A 21,139-nucleotide genomic window follows, 5' to 3' on the forward strand; every position below is an offset into this window, starting at 1 on the left:
GGTCTTTACCAAAGTAATGGCCGAAATGATGATACTCCTTCGAAGGAAGGGAGTTTTAATTATCCCTTACTTGGACGATCTCCGGATAAGGGCAAGATCCAGGGAACAGTTGGTAGTCGGGGTAGCACTATCTCAAGTAGTGTTGCGGCAACACGGTTGGATTCTTAATATTCCAAAATCGCAGCTGATCCCGACGACACGTCTTCTATTCCTAAGGATGATCCTGGACACAGTCCAGAAAAAGGTGTTTCTCCAGGAGGAGAAAGCCAGGGAGTTATCCGAACTAGTCAGAAACCTCCTAAAACCAGGCCAAGTGTCAGTGCATCAGTGCACAAGGGTCCTGGGAAAAATGGTGGCTTCCTACGAAGCAAATTCCATTCGGCAGATTCCACGCAAGAACTTTCCAGTGGGACCTGCTGGAAAAATGGTCCGGATCGCATCTTCAGATGCATCAGCGGATAACCCTGTCACCAAAGACAAGGGTGTCTCTTCTGTGGTGGTTGCAGAGTGCTCATCTTCTAGAGGGCGCAGATTCGGCATTCAGGACTGGGTCCTGGTGACCACGGATGCCAGCCTGCGAGGCTGGGGAGCAGTCACACAGGGAAGAAATTTCCAGGGCTTGTGGTCAAGCCTGGAGACATCACTTCACATAAATATCTTGGAGCTAAGGGCCATTTACAATGCCCTAAGCCAAGCAAAACCTCTGCTTTAAGGTCAGCCGGTGCTGATCCAGTCGGACAACATCACGGCAGTCGCCCACGTAGACAGACAGGGCGGCACAAGAAGCAGGAGGGAAATGGCAGAAGCTGCAAGGATTTTTCGCTGGGCGGAAAATCATGGGATAGCATTATCAGCAGTGTTCATTCCGGGAGTGAACAACTGGGAAACAGACTTCCTCAGCAGAAGTCTTCCACATGATTGTAAACCGTTGGGAAAAACCAAAGGTGGACAGGATGGCGTCCCGCCTAAACAAAAAATTGGACAGGTATTGCGCCAGGTCAAGGGACCCTCAGGCAATAGCTGTGGACGCGCTGGTAACGCCGTGGGTGTACCAGTCAGTGTATGTGTTCCCTCCTCTTCCTCTCTTACCAAAAGTACTGAGAATTATAAGACGGAGGGGAGTAAGAATATACTTGTGGCTCCGGATTGGCCAAGAAGGACTTGGTACCCGGATCTTCAAGAGATGCTCACGGAGGACCCGTGGCCTCTACTTCTAAGAAGGGACCTGCTCCAGCAAGGACCCTGTCTATTCCAAGACTTACCGCGGCTGCGTTTGACGGCAGGGCGGTTGAACGCCGGATCCTGAAGGAAAAAGGCATTCCGGATGAAGTCATCCCTACCCTGATCAAAGCCAGGAAGGATGTAACCGCAAAGCATTATCACCGCATTTGGCGAAAATATGTTGCGTGGTGCGAGGCCAGTAAGGCCCCGATGGAGGAATTTCAACTAGGTCGATTCCTGCATTTCCTGCAAACAGGAGTGTCTATGGGCCTAAAATTGGGGTCCATTAAGGTTCAAATTTCGGCCCTGTCAATTTTCTTCCAGAAAGAACTAGCTTCAGTTCCTGAAGTTCAGACGGTTGTAAAAGGGGTACTGCATATACAGCCTCCTTTTTGTGCCTCCAGTGGCACCTTGGGATCTCAATGTAGTTTTGGGGTTCCTAAAGTCACAATGTTTTGAACCACTTGAATCTGTGGAGTTAAAATATCTCACATGGAAAGAGGTCATGCTGTTGGCCCTGGCCTCGGCCAGGCGCGTGTCAGAATTGGCGGCTTTATCCTGTAAAAGCCCTTATCTGATTTTCCATTCAGACAGGGCGGAATTGAGGACTCGTCCTCATTTTCTCCCTAAGGTGGTTTTCAGCGTTTCATCTGAACCAACCTATTGTGGTACCTGCGGCTTCTAGTGACTTGGAGGACTCCAAGTTGTTGGACATAGTCAGGGCCCTGAAAATATAGGTTTCCAGGACGGCTGGAGTCAGAAAATCTGACTCGCTGTTTATCCTGTATGCACCCAACAAGTTGGGTGCTCCTGCTTCTAAGCAGACTATTGCTCGTTGGATTTGTAATACAATTCAGCTTGCACATTCTGTGGCAGGCCTGCCACAGCCAAAATCTGTAAAAGCCCATTCCACAAGGAAGGTGGGCTCATCTTGGGCGACTGCCCGAGGGGTCTCGGCTTTACAACTTTGCCAAGCAGCTACTTGGTCAGGGGAAAACACGTTTGCTAAATTCTACAAATTTGATACCCTGGCTGAGGAGGACCTGGAGTTCTCTCATTCGGTGCTGCAGAGTCATCCGCACTCTCCCGCCCGTTTGGGAGCTTTGGTATAATCCCCATGGTCCTTACGGAGTTCCCAGCATCCACTAGGACGTCAGAGAAAATAAGAATTTACTTACCGATAATTCTATTTCTCGTAGTCCGTAGTGGATGCTGGGCGCCCATCCCAAGTGCGGATTGTCTGCAATACTTGTACATAGTTATTGTTAACTAAATCGGGTTATTGTTGTGAGCCATCTATCCAGAGGCTCCTCTGTTATCATGCTGTTAACTGGGTTCAGATCACAAGTTGTACGGTGTGATTGGTGTGGCTGGTATGAGTCTTACCCGGGATTCATATATCCTTCCTTATTGTGTACGCTCGTCCGGGCACAGTATCCTAACTGAGGCTTGGAGGAGGGTCATAGGGGGAGGAGCCAGTGCACACCAGGTAGTCCTAAAGCTTTACTTTTGTGCCCAGTCTCCTGCGGAGCCGCTATTCCCCATGGTCCTTACGGAGTTCCCAGCATCCACTACGGACTACGAGAAATAGAATTATCGGTAAGTAAATTCTTATTATATATATATGTTTAATTTTATATATTTCTCTTACGTCCTAGAGGATGCTGGGGACTCCAAAAGGACCATGGGGTATAGACGGGATCCGCAGGAGCTTGGGCACACTAAAAAGACTTCGACTGGGTGTGAACTGGCTCCTCCCTCTATGCCCCTCCTCCACTCATTTAGACTTTGTGCCCAGGAGTGACTGGACACACACTAGGGGAGCTCTACTGAGTTTCTCTAGAAATACGTTTTGTTAGGTTTTTTATTTTCAGGGAGACCTGCTGGCTACAGGCTCCCTGCATCGAGGGACTGAGGGGAGAGAAGTCAGACCTACTTCTGCTTAGTTAAGGGCTCTGCTTCTTAGGCTACTGGACACCATTAGCTCCAGAGGGTTCGATCACTTGGTTCGCCTAGCTGCTTGTTCCCGGAGCCACGCCGTCACCCCCCTCACAGAAGACAGAAGCCGGGTGAGTATTAGAAGAACCGAAGACTTCAGACGGCAGAAGACTTCAGTAACGGAGGTACAGCGCTGCGCTCCATGCTCCCACACACATCACCAACGGCACTCACAGGGTGCAGGGCGCTGGGGGGGGGGGGGGGGGGGGGCGCCCTGGGCAGCAGTTACTGAGGTTTTTTGATACTGGTAGAAGCCATATTCGGTGCCCGGGCACCGTATATAAGACCCCGCCAGTATAAATAATTCAAATTTAAGCGGGACTGAAGCGCCCCGGGAAGGGGCGGGGCTTAGCCGCACAGCTCACCAGCGCCATTTTCTTCTCTCCACAGCCGCTGCAGAGAACGCTGGCCTGGTCCTCCAAGCTCCTCACAAGTGAAGGGGAGCAAAACGGGGGGGGGGGGGCACAAATAATTTGGTGCTTTTATGGTTATTATTACAGCGCTGCTTACATATATTATTCTTGTGTAGTATATGGGCGCTGGGGTGTGAGCTGGCATACTCCCTCTGTGTTTCTCTCTCCAGGCTTCCCTGTAGGCTGTCCCCTTTATTTGCCCAGTGTGTGTGTTGGGTGTCGGTACTTTGTGTCGGCATGTCTGAGGGTTCCTCCCCGGAGGAAGCTACTGGGGGCGCAGAAAAGGAGCTGGAAATGGCTCTGTCGGCACAGCCGACTGCTGATTGGGTTACTATGTTAAGTACACTTAATGCTAATGTGGCTTTGTTGTCTAAGAGGCTTGATAAATCTGATTCTCAGACACAAACAAAAAATCCATGGAGGATGCTTTGGCTCAGGTGCAGACCCCCCTCAGGGTCACAAAAACGTTAATTTACCCAGATGCTAGATACAGATGACGACACGGACTCTGATTCCGATGTCGACTTTAATGAGGCTACTTTACACCCAAGGGTAGTTAAGAGTATTCAGTACATGATTGTGGCTATTAAAGATGTTTTACGTATCTCTGACGAACCTGCGGTTCAGGAAACAAGGATTTGCCTATTTTAAGGGAAAAAACCCGAGGTGAAGTTTCCCCCCTCTCATGAAATGAATGCTCTATGTGAAAAAGCTTGGGAGTTGCCGGACAAGAGGTGGCAGATTCCCAAGATAATTTTTATGGCGTATCCGTTCCCCTTTGATGACACGGAAAAATGGGATTCGTCTCCGAATGTCGACAAGGCTCTGTCCCGTTTGTCCAAGAAGGTGGTGCTTCCGTCCCCTGACATGGCTGCTCTCAAGGATCCGGCAGATCGCAAGCTGGAGACATCTTTGAAGGCCATTTTCGCCAATACTGGTGCATTGCTCAGACCTGCTGTGGCGTCGGTATGGGTGAGTAGTGCTATTGCTAAATGGGCTGATAATTTAGCTTCTGATATGGATACCCTTGATAAAGATAATATTCTTTTGACTCTTGGTTATATCAAGGACGCTGCAGATTACCTAAAGGATGCGGCGAGGGATGTTGGCCTCTTGGGATCAAGAGCCAATGCCATGGCGGTCTCGGCCAGGAGGGCACTGTGGATCCATCAATGGAATGCTGATGCAGACTCCAAGAAAAATATGGAAGCTCTCCCCTTCAAAGGTAGTGTCTTGTTTGGTGACGGCCTGGCTAACCTGGTGTCTACCGCTACTGCGGGTAAGTCATCTTTTCTTCCTTATGTTTCCACACAACAGAAAAAGACACCCCATCAACAGATGCAGTCCTTTCGACCTAATAAATACAAGTGAGGTAAAGGCTCGTCCTTCCTCGCTTCGAAGGGTAGAGGAAGGGGAAAGAAGTCGCCTGCATGACGCTGGGGCTCCCCTGCGGGAGTCCGTGCCGGTGGGGGGGCCGTCTCCGGGTCTTCAGTCAGGTTTGGTTTCAATTGGCCCTGGATCCTTGGGTCTTAGACATAGTGTCCCAAGGGTACAAGCTGGAGTTTTAGGAGATGCCCCCTCGCCGCTTTTTCATATCGGCCTTGCCAGTTTCTCTTCCAGAAAGAGAAGTAGTAAATGCTGCGATACAAAGGTTGTGTCAACAGAGGGTCATTGTTCCCGTTCCCCCGTCCCAACGGGGGGAAGGGTTCTATTCGAGCCTCTTTGTCGTACCGAAGCCGGACGGTTCGGTCAGACCGATTCTGAACCTAAAATCCCTCAATCCATACTTGAAAACTTTCAAGTTCAAGATGGAATCTCTTCGAGCTGTGATCTCCAGCCTAGAAGGGGGGGATTTTATGGCGTCAGTCGACATAAAGGATGCCTACTTACACGTCCTGATTTATCCTCCGCATCAGGCCTTCCTGAGATTTGCGGTGCAGGATTGTCATTACCAATTTCAGACGTTGCCGTTGGGCTTTCCACGGCCTGAGGGTTTTCACCAAGGTTATGGCAGAAATGATGGTACTCCTTCGCAAGCGAGGGGTCACAATTATCCCATACTTGGACGATCTCCTGATAAAGGCGAGGTCAAAGGAACTATTGTTAAAGAATGTGGAACTATCCCTGACTGTTCTGCAACATCACGGTCGTCCGCACTCTCCCGCCCGGTCTGGAGCTTTGGTATAGACCCCATGGTCCTTTTGGAGTCCCCAGCATCCTCTAGGACGTAAGAGAAAATAAGAATTTACTCACCGGTAATTCTATTTCTCGTAGTCCGTAGTAGATGCTGGGGACTCCGTAAGGACCATGGGGAATAGCGTCTCCGCAGGAGACTGGGCACAACTAAGAAAGATTTAGGACTACCTGGTGTGCACTGGCTCCTCCCTCTATGCCCCTCCTCCAGACCTCAGTTAGGAAACTGTGCCCGGAAGAGCTGACACAATAAGGAAAGGATTTGGAATCCCGGGTAAGACTCATACCAGCCACACCAATCACACCGTACAACTCGTGATACTATACCCAGTGAACAGTATGAATAACAACTGAGCCTCTCAAACAGATGGCTCCAAACAATAACCCTTTAGTTAGGCAATAACTATATACAAGTATTGCAGACAATCCGCACTTGGGATGGGCGCCCAGCATCCACTACGGACTACGAGAAATAGAATTACCGGTGAGTAAATTCTTATTTTCTCTGACGTCCTAGTGGATGCTGGGGACTCCGTAAGGACCATGGGGATTATACCAAAGCTCCCAAACGGGCGGGAGAGTGCGGATGACTCTGCAGCACCGAATGAGCAAACTCAAGGTCCTCCTCAGCCAGGGTATCAAACTTGTAGAATTTAGCAAATGTGTTTGAACCCGACCAAGTAGCAGTTCGGCAAAGTTGTAAAGCCGAGACCCCTCGGGCAGCCGCCCAAGAAGAGCCCACTTTCCTCGTGGAATGGGCTTTTACAGATTTAGGATGCGGCAGTCCAGCCGCAGAATGTGCAAGTTGAATCGTACTACAGATCCAGCGAGCAATAGACTGCTTTGAAGCAGGAGCACCCAGCTTGTTGGGTGCATACAGGATAAATAGCGAGTCAGTTTTCCTGACTCCAGCCGTCCTGGAAACATAGATTTTCAGGGCCCTGACTACGTCCAGCAACTTGGAATCCTCCAAGTCCTTAGTAGCCGCAGGCACCACAATAGGTTGGTTCAAATGAAACGCTGATACCACCTTAGGAAGAAATTGGGGACGAGTCCTCAATTCCGCCCTATCCATATGGAAAATCAGATAAGGGCTTTTACATGACAAAGCCGCCAATTCTGACACACGCCTGGCCGAAGCCAAGGCCAACAGCATGACCACTTTCCACGTGAGATATTTTAGTTCCACGGTTTTAAGTGGCTCAAACCAATGTGACTTAAGGAAATCCAACACCACGTTGAGATCCCAAGGTGCCACTGGAGGCACAAAAGGGGGCTGAATATGCAGCACTCCTTTAACAAACGTCTGAACTTCAGGCAGTGAAGCCAGTTCTTTTTGGAAGAAAATAGACAGAGCCGAAATCTGGACCTTAATGGAACCTAATTTTAGGCCCATAGTCACCCCTGACTGTAGGAAGTGCAGAAATCAACCCAGCTGAAATTCCTCCGTTGGGGCCCTTCTGGCCTCACACCACGCAACATATTTACGCCATATGCGGTGATAATGGTTTGCGGTCACCTCCTTCCTACTGTAGCTTTAATCAGCGTAGGGATGACTTCCTCCGGAATGCCCTTTTCCTTCAGGATCCGGCGTTCAACCGCCATGCCGTCAAACGCAGTCGCGGTAAGTCTTGGAACAGACAGGGTCCCTGCTGCAGCAGGTCCCGTCTGAGCGGCAGAGGCCATGGTTCCTCTGATATCATTTCTTGAAGTTCTGGGTACCAAGCTCTTCTTGGCCAATCCGGAACAATGATTATAGTTCTTACTCTTCTCCTTCTTATTATCCTCAGTACCTTGGGTATGAGAGGAAGAGGAGGGAACACATAAACCGACTGGTACACCCACGGTGTCACTAAAGCGTCCACAGCTATCGCCTGAGGGTCCCTTGACCTGGCGCAATATCTTCTTAGCTTTTTGTTGAGGCGGGACGCCATCATGTCCACCTGTGGCCTTTCCCACCGGTGTACAACCATTTGGAAGACTTCTGGATGAAGTCCCCACTCTCCCGGGTGGAGGTCGTGTCTGCTGAGAAAGTCTGCTTCCCAGTTGTCCACTCCGGGAATGAACACTGCTGACAGTGCTAACACATGATTTTCCGCCCATCGGAGAATCCTTGTGGCTTCTGCCATCGCCATCCTGCTTCTTGTGCCGCCCTGTCGGTTTACATGGGCGACCGCCGTGATGTTGTCTGACTGGATCAGCACCGGCTGGTGTTGAAGCAGGGGTCTTGCCTGACTTAGGGCATTGTAAATTGCCCTTAGTTCCAGAATATTTATGTGTAGGGAAGTCTCCTGACTCGACCATTGTCCCTGGAAGTTTCTTCCCTGTGTGACTGCCCCCCAACCTCGAAGGCTGGCATCCGTGGTCACCAGGATCCAGTCCTGTATGCCGAATCTGCGTCCCTCTAGAAGATGAGCACTCTGCAGCCACCACAGCAGCGACACCCTGGCCCATGGAGACAGGGTTATCAGCCGATGCATCTGAAGATGCGATCCGGACCACTTGTCCAACAGATCCCACTGAAAGATCCTTGCATGGAACCTTCCGAATGGAATTGCTTCGTAAGAAGCCACCATCTTTCCCAGGACTCGCGTGCAGTGGTGCACCGACACCTGTTTTGGTTTTAGGAGGTCTCTGACTAGAGATGACAACTCCTTGGCCTTCTCCTCCGGGAGAAACACTTTTTTTTGTTCTGTGTCCAGAACCATCCCCAGGAACAGTAGACGCGTTGTAGGAACCAGCTGCGACTTTGGAATATTCAGGATCCAGCCGTGCTGTTGTAGCACTTCCCGAGCTAGTGCTACTCCGATCAACAACTGTTCCCTGGACCTCGCCTTTATAAGGAGATCGTCCAAGTACGGGATAATTAAAACTCCCTTTTTCCGAAGGAGTATCATCATTTCGGCCATTACCTTGGTAAATACCCTCGGTGCCGTGGACAGACCAAACGGCAACGTCTGGAATTGGTAATGACAGTCCTGTACCACAAATCTGAGGTACTCCTGGTGTTGAGGGTAAATGGGGACATGCAGGTAAGCATCCTTGATGTCCAGTGATACCATGTAATCCCCCTCGTCCAGGCTTGCAATCACCGCCCTGAGCGATTCCATCTTGAACTTGAACCTTCTTATATAAGTGTTCAAGGATTTTAAATTTAAAATGGGTCTCACCGAACCGTCCGGTTTCGGTACCACAAACATTGTGGAATAGTAACCCCGTCCTTGTTGAAGGAGGGGTACCTTGATTATCACCTGCTGAGAATACAGCTTGTGAATCGCCTCCAGCACTGCCTCCCTGTCCGGGGGAGCTGTCGGCAAGGCAGATTTGAGGAAACGGCGAGGGGGAGACGTCTCGAATTCCAGCTTGTACCCCTGAGATACTACTTGTAGAATCCAGGGATCCACCCGTGAGCGAGCCCACTGGTCGCTGAAGTTCTTGAGACGGGCCCCCACCGTACCTGGCTCTGCCTGTGGAGCCCCAGCGTCATGCGGTGGACTTAGAGGAAGCGGGGGAGGACTTTTGTTCCTGGGAACTGGCTGTATGTTGCAGCTTTTTCCCTCTACCTCTGCCTCTGGGCAGAAAGGACGCGCCTCTAACCCGCTTGCCTTTCTGGGGCCGAAAGGACTGTACCTGATAATACGGTGCTTTCTTTGGCTGTGAGGGAACATGGGGTAAAAATGCTGACTTCCCAGCTGTCGCTGTGGAAACGAGGTCCGAAAGACCATCCCCAAACAACTCCTCACCCTTGTAAGGCAAAACTTCCATGTGCCTTTTAGAATCTGTATCTCCTGTCCACTGCCGAATCCACAATCCTCTCCTGGCAGAAATGGACATTGCGTTTATTTTAGATGCCAGCCGGCAAATATCCCTCTGTGCATCTCTCATGTATAAGACAGCGTCTTTAATATGCACTATGGTTAGCAATATAGTGTCCCTGTCTAGGGTATCAATGTTTTCCGACAGGGAATCTGACCACGCAGCTGCAGCACTGCACATCCATGCTGAAGCAATAGCCGGTCTCAGTATAATTCCTGAGTGTGTATATACAGACATCAGGATAGCCTCCTGCTTTCTATCCGCAGGCTCCTTTAGGGCGGCCGTGTCAAGAGACGGTAGTGCCACCTTTTTTGACAGACGTGTGAGCGCTTTATCCACCCTAGGGGATGTCTCCCAACGTGACCTGTCCTCTGGCGGGAAAGGGTACGCCATTAGTAACTTTATAGAAATTACCAGTTTCTTATCGGGGGAAGCCCACGCTTCTTCACACACTTCATTTAATTCATCAGATGGGGGAAAAACCACTGGTAGCTTTTTCTCCCCAAACATAATACCCTTTTTTGTGGTACCTGGGGTAATATCAGAAATGTGCAACACATTTTTCATTGCCGTAATCATATAACGAGTGGCTCTATTGGAATGTACACTAGTCTCATCGTCGTCGACACTGGAGTCAGTATCCATGTCGACATCTGTGTCTGCCATCTGAGGTAGTGGGCGTTTTAGAGCCCCTGATGGCTTTTGAGACGCCTGGGCAGGCACGGGCTGAGAAGCCGGCTGTCCCACATCTGCTATGTCGTCAAACCTTTTATGTAAGGAGTTGACACTGTCGCGTAATTCCTTCCACATGTCCATCCATTCAGGTGTCGACCCCGCAGGGGGTGACATCACATTTATCGGCACCTGCTCCGCCTCCACATAAGCCTCCTCATCAAACACGTCGACACAGCCGTACCGACACACCGCACACACACAGGGAATGCTCTGACTGAGGACAGGATCCCACAAAGTCCTTTGGGGAGACAGAGAGAGAGTATGCCAGCACACACCAGAGCGCTATATAATGCAGGGATACACACTACACACAGGGATTTTTCCCCTATAGCTGCTATAATACACAGTTTGCGCCTAAATTTAGTGCCCCCCCCCTCTCTTTTTTACCCTATCGAGCCTGGAAACTGCAGGGGAGAGCCTTGGGAGCGTCCTTCCGGCGGAGCTGTGAGAGGAAATGGCGCCAGTGTGCTGAGGGAGATAGCCCCGCCCCCTTCTCGGCGGACTTCTCCCGCTTTTTTCAGGATATTTTTGGCAGGGGATTTTACACATATATAGTCTTACTGACTATATTATGTGTTTTTTTGCCAAGCTAAGGTACTCTTATTGCAGCCCAGGGCGCCCCCTCCCCCCCAGCGCCCTGCACCCATCAGTGATCGGAGTGTGTGGTGTGCATGGGGAGCAATGGCGCACAGCTGCAGTGCTGTGCGCTACCTTAATGAAGACCGGAGTCTTCAGCCGCCGATTTCCTGGACGTTCTTCTTGCTTCTGGCTCTGCAAGGGGGACGGCGGCGCGGCTCCAGGACCGGACGACCGAGGCTGGGCCTGTGTTCGATCCCTCTGGAGCTAATGGTGTCCAGTAGCCTAAGAAGCCCAAGCTAGCTGCAAGCAGGTAGGTTCGCTTCTTCTCCCCTCAGTCCCTCGTAGCAGTGAGTCTGTTGCCAGCAGATCTCACTGAAAATAAAAAACTTAAATATACTTTCTTTTCTAAGAGCTCAGGAGAACCCCTAGTGTGCAACCAGCTCGGCTGGGCACAGAATTCTAACTGAGGTCTGGAGGAGGGGCATAGAGGGAGGAGCCAGTGCACACCAGGTAGTCCTAAATCTTTCTTAGTTGTGCCCAGTCTCCTGCGGAGCCGCTATTCCCCATGGTACTTACGGAGTCCCCAGCATCCACTAGGACGTCAGAGAAAATAGGATTTTAATACCTACCGGTAAATCCTTTTCTCCTAGTCTGTAGAGGATGCTGGGCACCCATCCCAGTGCGGACTGTTCCTTGCAGTTAGGTTGAAACAGGTTATTTTCGGTTAAACGTGGTTTGTGCATCAGTTATGTTCAGCTTGTTGCTGTTGTTAGTTCATACTGTTATCTGGTTTCATGCTACTCCAGTTGTACGGTATGTTTGTGGTGTGGGCTGGTATGTTTCCCGCCCTTAGTTGAACAAAAATCCTTTCCTCGAAATGTCCGTCTCTCCTGGGCACAGTTCCTATAACTGAGGTCTGGAGGAGGGGCATAGAGGGAGGAGCCAGTTCACACCCAGTCAAAGTCTTTTTAGTGTGCCCAAGCTCTTGCGGATCCCGTCTATACCCCATGGTCCTTTTGGAGTCCCCAGCATCCTCTACGGACTAGGATTAAAGGATTTACCGGTAGGTAAATCCTATTATCTCTATCCATCTATATAGAAACCCCCCCACAGTAAATCCTGCGTTTGCCTCTGCTTGTAAACAACTGACACTGTGGACCTGATGCTGAGGTGACCATACACGTACAGTACACCAGTGTGAGGAGTGAATCTTGTGTGTAATCAAACTGCACATGATCTGGAACCGGATGGACACCGGCCCAGGTGATTACGTAGTGTATACATTTCATGCGCCACTTACGACTGGAGACTGGAGAGGTGTAACTGGGGGCTCAGCCATGCCATAGGTTCAGTGAGGGAGAGTCCTCCCAACTGTGTGCTATGCAGCTTTGGTCAGAAGCATTAATACCTCTCCTTCCAGGGATATAGTTTCACCAAGTATGGGCTGGTTCTAGTACACCCTGATAATGATGGAGAGGAGCAAACCAATGGGTTGATGTATCAAACAGTGAAAAGAGTGGAGAAGTGGACCATTGGTGAAGTTCCCCACAGCAACCTATCATCTACTACCTATCATTTTCTAAAATGTACTTAAGAAATACCAATTTAAAGCAGATTGGTTGCCATGGGCAACTTCTCCATTGGCCCATTTCTCCGTTCTTTTCACTGCATGATACATCAACCCCCAGGTGTGGCACAGTGCAGGTGTACCGCAAGATACGCACAACTCTGCTTGCACATTTATTTCTGTGCACGCATAGTGAAAACATATGTCGCTGATTTACGTTCCATTCTACATGAGGCCCTGGACTATATTAATAAAAAATGCTGTCTAACAATTCACTGCTAATTGCATGTATTAACAACCAACTCATGAATTGCCTGGGGATCTTATATGTTTTACATACCTCCCAACTGTCCCGATTTTCGCGGGACTGTCCCGCTGTCCCACCCGCGGGCCGCAGTGTCCCGCGGTGGGGGGGTCAGTTGGGAGGCTCTGTCAATCGCTGCTCTGCTTAGCAGAGCAGCGGTGAATAGACGCTGTGCGCATGCGCACAGCGTCTATTCAGTGGAGTCAGAGGGAGCATGCCAGCGGCTCACAGAGCGCTGGGCATGCCCCCTCAGTGACGAAAACGGGGGCGTGGCTCGCGATCGCGGTCCTCCCGCGAAGCCACGCCCCCTTTTCACAGGTCACACCCCTTTTCGGGAGCGCACACGGCTTCGCCGCGCAAGTGTCCCGCTCCACAGTACAGTAAAGTTGGGAGTTGTGGTTGTATAATGTAAATCTGTTTCATGTACCAGCAGTTAGATGTGGCCACACATAAGATTATATCTACAGTGCATCCGGAAAGTATTCACAGCGCTTCAATTTTTCCACATTTTGTTATGTTACAGCCTTATTCCAAACTGGAATAAATTCATTTTTCCCCTCAAAATTCTACACACAATACCCCATAATGACAATGTGAAAAAAGTTTTTTTGAGATTTTTTGCAAATTTATTAAAAATAAAAAACTAAGCAATCACATGTACATAAGTATTCACAGCGTTTGCCATGATGCTCAAAATTGAGCTCATGTGCATACTGTTTCCACTGACCATCCTTGAGATATTCTTACAGCTTAATTGGAGTCCACCTGTGGTAAATTCAGTTGATTGGACATGGGGCCTAATTCAGAGTTGATCGCAGCAGCAAATTTGTTAGCAGTTGGGCAAAACCATGGGGGTCATTCCGAGTTGTTCGCTCTCTAGCTGCTTTTAGCAGCATTGCACACACTAAGCCGCCGCCTACTGGGAGTGTATCTTAGCATAGCAGAATTGCGAACGAAAGCTTCGCTAATTTTCTCGTAACGATTACCCCACAGTTTCTGAGTAGCTCCAGACTTACTCAGCCATTGCGACCAGCTCAGTCCTTTTCGTTCCTGGTTTGACGTCACAAACACACCCAGCGTTCGCCCAGCCACTCCTCCGTTTCTCCAGCCACTCCTGCGTTTTGCAACTCGAACGCCTGCGTTTTTCCGCACACTCTCATAAAACGGGCAGTTTCCGCCCAGAAACACCCACTTCCTGTCAATCACACTACGATCAGCAGAGCGATTAAAAAACTTTGTTACGCTGTGAGTAAATTACCAAACTTTTGTGCTAATTTACTGCGTACATTGCGCATGCGCAGTTTGTGACTAATCGTTCTGTAGCGAAAAAAAATAACGAGCGAACAACTCGGAATCACCCCCCATGTGCACTGCAGGGGGGCAGATATAACATGTGCAGAGAGAGTTAGATTTTGGGGACTATCCCGCTGTCCCACCCGCGGGCCGCAGTTGGACTGAGCGGCAGCGTGTCTCAGTGACACAAGCGGGGGACGGAGGACGGATGGGGCCACAAATGACAGGGGGGGCACGGGCCCGAGTGCCCCCCCCCCTGGATCCGCCACTGGACGAACGATCCTTGTTGAAGAAGATCACTTCTTAGTGGTAGAGGCCAAGGGTCTTCGACGGATATGCCCAGAAGATCCGCATACCACGCTCTCCGAGGCCAATCCGGGGCAACCAGAATTGCCTGGACGCCTTGATTTCTGATTCGCTTGCACACCCTTGGGAGCAACGGAATCGAAGGAAACAGGTAGACCAGCCGGTAAGGACAAGGCAACGTCAGTGCGTCCACTGCCCTCGCCTGAGGGTCCCTGGTTCGAGAGCAATACCAGTGAAGTTTCTTGTTGAGACAAGAAGCCATCATGTCTATCTGCGGGCAGCCCCACCGGTAGATGATCTGCTGGACACCTGATGGTGGAGTCCCCACTCTCCCGGGTGGAGGTCGTGATGACTGAGGAAGTCCGCTTACCAGTTGTCTACACCCAGAATGAAGATTGCCGACATTGCTCTTGCATTTCTTTCTGCTCAGAGGAGTATCTTTGACACCTCTTGCATGCAGGCTCTGCTTTTTTTCCCTCCTTGCCGATTGATGTACGCCACTGCAGTGGCGTTGTCCGACTGAACCTGGATCGCGTTATTCGTGAGCAGAGGAGAGGCCTGAAGCAGAGCATTGTAGATCGCCCGAAGTTACAGAATGTAGATCAGAAGGAGAGCTTCGTGGGCTGACTACCTGCCCTGGAACTGCGCCCCTTGGGTGACAGTACCCCATCTTCGCAGACTTGCATCCGTCGTGAGGTGGGTCCAATCCTGAATCCCAAAACTCCGGCCTTCCAGGAGATTGGAGGACTGCAGCCACCACAGGAGGGAAATCCTGGCCTGAGGTGACAGCCGAATCATCCGATGCATCTGTAGATGTGATTGATCCGGAGCAATTGCTCAGGAGATCCAATTGAAATGTTCTGGCATGGAACCTCCCAAACTGGATCGCCTCGTAGGAGGCGACCATCTTCCCCAACAATATGATGCAAAGATGGATGGAGCACCATGCGGACCATCTCCTGAAGTGTTCTCGCCTTGTCCTCCGTGGGAACACCTTCTGGGCCACCGTATCCAGTAACATCCTGAAGAACAGGAGCTGCTGAATCGGCTCCAGGTGGGACTTCTGTAGATTGAAAATCCACCCATGGCGTGACAGAAGTTGGATAGTGTGGTCAATATGGAGCAATAAAAGCTCCCTGGATCTTGCTTTTATCAGAAGATCGTCCAGGTAAGGGACAACACTGACCCCTTGGACCCGGAATTGGAACATCATCTCCGCCATATACCTTCGTGAATACCCTCAGAGCTGTGGACAGGCCAAAGGGTAGTGCCTGGAACTGGTAGTGATGAGGTGGCCAAATTGGAATATGAAGGTAGGCGTACTTGATATCCAAGGAAATCAGGAATTCCTGTTCTTCCAGACCCGCAATCACTGCCCTCAGGGATTCCATTTTGAACTTGAAAACCTTTAGGTAAGGATTCAAGGACTTTAGATTCAAAATGGGTCATACCGAGCCGTCTGGCTTTGGTACCATAAACAGGTTGGAGTAATAACCCCTGCCTCATTGTGGTATCGGTACTGAAACAATGACGTGGGACTGGACCAACTTTCGGATGGCCTGTTGCAACGTAACTTACGTATCCTCCAAAGCTGGTAAGCTTGATTTGAAAAATCGTTGGGGAGGAGCACCGCCGAATTCCAGCTTGTAGCACTGAGAAATTAGGTCCCTTACCCAGATATCCTGGCAGGAGCTTTCCCAGATGTGGCTGAAGTGACACAGTCGGGCTCCCACCTCGAGATCTCCTTGGGGAAGGTGGGCACCATCATGCTGAGGACTTAGTGGAAGCAGAACTGGTGCTCTGTTCCTGAGAACTGGTGGTGGCAGGCCTTTTTTACTTACCTCTGGTGCCTCTATTTGCATTGGAGGCACCTCTGGCCCTAGATCGAAATCTGTTAGACCAAAAGGACTGCACAGACGGCCCTGGGTGGGAACGCCTAGCCGGCGGGGCCCCAGTGGGGAGAAACGTGGATTTCCCAGCCGTGACTTTGGAAATCCATGTATCCAACTCAACCCCAAAGATCCATTACCCAGAAAAGGGGAGGGATTCCACACTGTGCTTTGATTCTGCGTCCACTATCCACTGACGCAACCACAAAGCCCTGTGTGCCGACACTGCCATGGCAGAAGTCCTAGCATTAATATTCCCCATCTCCTTAAGCGAGTCACACAGGACGCATGTAGTGTCCTGAATGTGCTTGAGGAGAGTCACCATAGTGACCAAAGACATATCCCTGGAGAGGCCCCCCTTAATTTGAGTAGCCCACGTATGAATGGCATGGGTCATCCAGCAACCTGCTATGACCGGCCTCTGCGATACACCTGCTGCCATGTAAATAGATTTGAGCGTAGTCTCTATCTTTCTGTCCCCAGATCCTTCATGGTAAAGGAGCCCGGGCAGGCAGCACCGTCTTTTTGGACAGTCGAGAGACTGATACGTCAACCTCCGGGGGTTATTCCCAGAATTTTCTACCTTCAGGAGCAAATGGGAAAGTGCGCAAAAAGTTTTTTGATACTTGGAATTTTTTGTCTGGATTTTTCCAGGCCAACTTGAAAAGGTCATCTAACTCTGCAGAATCAGGGAAAGTGACATTAGGCTTGTTTTGTGTAAAGAAAAACGACTGCTGTGATGCAGCGTCCTCTAGTTGGAGCTTTAGCACACACCGTATAGCCAGCATGAGGGGTTCAATAACCTAAACAGAATCCCACTAATGGGGACTAAATCCTCCCTATCCTACTGTATATCCTCATCTGAATCAGAGACTAGGGCAGGCAAACCACACTTCTGTGGACCTGTATGAGAGGTGGAGGGCTGTGTAACATCTACCCTAGCAGCTAAGTCTGCAACAGCTTGTTGTAGTAGCTGAGTTTTCTGAACATTAGCAGTGAGTTGTGATGACATATCAGACATCATAGTTTTAAGAGCCCCTAGCCAGGAGGGCTCTGGACCCTCTCCCCCAGCCCCTTCACTGATTTGTGAAGGTTGGCTGCATTGTTCACAGGAAACAAAATCAGTAGATAAGGGAGAGAATCTAGTGTGGCATACACTACAGAGTTTGTGTTTACCCATGTTTACAGTAATCACAACAAAATACACACAGACAGTATATTGATCAAGCCTGCCCTTACTGTATGTGAGAGGAGACACACAGAGAAAGACACCAGCAAACCCCTAGCTGCACAGTCCCAGTGAGGCTGTCAGCTAACTATAATACAGTGAAACCTAATGATTTCTGTACTATATAGGACACAGATTGTGTACGATAGCGGCACTCCCCCTTTGCTACACCCTGTACCAGTTTTCCAGCATGTCTGAGGAGTCAGGAAGCGCTGTGTGTGCGGTTTGCTGCTGCATTAAGCAGAAGAAGGCGCCAAAATGCCTCTGGTCCCGCTCTGAGGTAGCTTCGCCCCCCCCCCAATGGCGCCGGAGCTACAGCGTTTTTTTATATTGGCAATGTCTCCTATTATGCTTAAAAACATCACACAAGTGCCAGTTTAAGCCATCTTGAGCCAGTACACACGGGGGGCTCTAGCGGGTCTCCTCCTGGAGGGATCCTGTATGCAGCGCCCGTGTTCAGCCGCACTTTGAACCTTGGGACCCCCCTAGTGGGGCCCCCAGTTTGTACTCGCCACAAACGTCACCTTCAGGCATATGTTAGGGGTGTGCGGCGTGCTGCGATTGCGACAGCAAAGACGCAGTGCCCTGCTGAACAAACAACCTCTCAGGATGGTGGTCCTGCAGCGGGGAAGTGGCTCTGCACCTCGCAAGGCCGGTTAGCACCCCCACCTCCCACGGTGTAGGTATGCTGTTGCCCAAACAGCACACCGAAAATAATAAAAGTTTAATATAAATTGAAGAAAACTCTCTGGGGCTGCAGAGATGTGCATCCTCTCCTGAGGGCACTTTTTTCTAAACTGCCTGTGGGAGGAGGCATAGAGGGGAGGAGCCAGCACACCCAGTGAAGAAATTTAAAGTGCACCATCTCCTTTGAACCCCGGCTATACCCCATCATACTAAGTCTCCCCAATATCCCTTATGGATGCTAGAGAAAAATTAAAAAGCTAAATAGAAATAAAACAAAAAGTAAATAACAGAAATAAAGCAAAATAAGACAATACATCTCAAGACACATAACTTAGAGTTGTCCCCCAAACGCTGGCGCCAAGAGGGGGTGGGGGTTGTTATAGAACTATGCAACTCCGGTTTCAAGGGCAGGAAGAATAGCTTGTCTTTCAAAGTACCTGTATATCATTTGTAATATAAGAGATTTAACCAAACCTAGAAAAGTGGTTGTAGGAGATAACCAATTACATCAAATCTCATCGTCTTCTATTCAGGTCCAGATCCTAGTTAGAAAAATTAGCACATATGAGAGCTAGGGGATCCTTCATTAAATGGAGGAGGGAGTTTATATAGTCCATGACCTTATGCCAAAAGTTTATAATTTTAGGGCATATACAAAAAATGTGAAAACTAGTGGCATTGAAGTTCTTCCATTTAGGGCAATTGTCCTTCTCCTCTTGCACCTCATGCCGATGTTGGGCTTGAGAAACATATATACTATTGACCAGTGCTTAAAGTGGTCCTAGAGAGGTGGTGGAACTCACCCCCCTCCCCAAGAAGAAAAAGAAGTAAAGCTATTGAACGGCGCCGTAGGCGCGCGCCGCCAGAAAAGGGGACGTGTCCTCAAAAAGGGGCGTGTTCACACAATAGTAACAATGCCCACAGTAGTAGCACCCCATAATACACATAATGCCCACAGCAGTAGCGCCCCTTATACAATGCCCACAGTTGTAGTGCTCCTTATGCAATGTCCACTTTACTGGTAGTGCCCCTTATATAGAACCCATAGTAGTGGTGCCCCTTATGCAATGCCCACAATAGTAGTGCCCCTAACGTCCCTAGCAGTGATGCCCCTTATGAAGTGCCCCCTTTACAATGCCCTCACTAGTAGTGCCCCCAGTAGTAATGCACTTAATGGTAATGCCCCCAGTAGTAATGTTGCCTGTAGTAATGCCCCCAGTCATTTAGCCCCAGTAGTTATGCCCCCTGTGGTAATGCCCCTGCAGTTATGACCCCAGTAGTTTAGCCCCTATGTAGTTTGCCCATTAGTAATGCCCCCAGTAGTTTGACCACTTGTAGTTCAGCCCCTGTAGTTATGCCCCCTTTTAGTTTGCCCCCTTTAAGTTTAGCCCCCAGTAGTTTAACCCTTGTAGTTATGCCCCCCTGTAGTTTGCCCCAAGTAGTAATACCCCTGTAGTTATACCCCCAGTAGTAATGCCCTCCTGTAGTTTGCCCCCAAGTAGTAATGTCCCCAGTAGTTTAACCCCTGTAGTTATGCCCCCAGTAGTTTAGCCACCCTGTAGTAATGCCCTACTGTAGTTTGCCCCCTGTAGTAATGCCTTCAGTAGTTAGCCCCCATGTAGTTTAGCCCCCAGTAGTAATGCCCCACTGTAGTTTGCCCCCAGTAGTAATGCCCTCCTGTAGTTTGCCCCCAGTAGTAATGCCCTCCTGTAGTTTGCCCCCAGTAGTAATGCCCCCAGTAGTAAGCACCTGTTAGTAATGCCCCCAGTAGTAATGCCCCCGTTTGTAATGCCCCCAAGAGTAATGCCCCCGTTACTAATGCCTTCAGTAGTTAGCCCCCATGTAGTTTAGCCCCCAGTAGTAATGCCCCACTGTAGTTTGCCCCCAAGTAGTAATGCCCTGTAGTTATACCCCCAGTAGTAATGCCCTCCTGTAGTTTGCCCCCATTAGTAATTTCCCCAGTAGTATGCCCACAATAGTAATGCCCCCCCCAGTAGTAATGCCCCCAGTAGTTTGCCCACAATAGTAATGCCCACCCCCCCAGTAGTAATGCCCCCAGTAGTTTGCCCACAATAGTAATGCCCCCCCAGTAGTAATGCCCCCAGTAGTTTGCCTACAGTAGTAATGCCCCCCACCCAGTAGTTGGCCCCCAGCAGTTAGCCCCCGTTAGTAATGCCCCCAGTAGCTTGCTAACAGTAGTAAAAGCCCCCAGTAGTAATGCCCCCCCCCCCCAATGGAAGCGCCGCTACACATAGGGAAAAAAATAAAATAAAAATCACCATACTCACTGATCCCCGCTCCCAGGCCGCTGCAGTCCTTCCTTCCGGCACCCGCTCCTCAGCACTATGAGATGTCTCTCCCATAGCGCACAGTGACAGAGCCGGAAGCCGGAGCTCAGTACTGAGCTCCTGCCTCCGGCTACCGCCGGGCGCCCGCTGGTAACGCAATCCCAGCGGGCGCCCGGCATCTTCCAGCAGCGGCGGCACACAGCGGGTTAGGTGAGCCGGAGGAGCCAAGTGGAACTGACGGAACGCAGTTCCGCCCCGTTCCGGCTCACTTTAACCCCTGCTATTGACTATTTTTACATGTACAGTGCCTCTTGCAACCATGCACAGCGAAGAAACCATAATACTGTGTCATAATGTTTCAAAATATTGGGGGTCATTCCGAGTTGTTCGCTCGTTGCCGATTTTCGCAACGGAACGATTAAGGCAAAAATGCGCATGCGCATGGTTCGCAGTGCGCATGCGGTTACTACTTTAGCTCAAAACTTAGTAGATTTACTCACATCCGAACGAAGATTTTTCATCGTTCAAGTGATCGTAGTGTGATTGACAGGAAGTGGGTGTTTCTGGGCGGAAACTGGCCATTTTCTGGGAGTGTGCGGAAAACCCAGGCGTGTCAGGGAAA

This window comes from Pseudophryne corroboree, chromosome 6 (genome assembly GCF_028390025.1).
Source record: "Pseudophryne corroboree isolate aPseCor3 chromosome 6, aPseCor3.hap2, whole genome shotgun sequence".
Lineage (NCBI taxonomy): Eukaryota > Metazoa > Chordata > Amphibia > Anura > Myobatrachidae > Pseudophryne > Pseudophryne corroboree.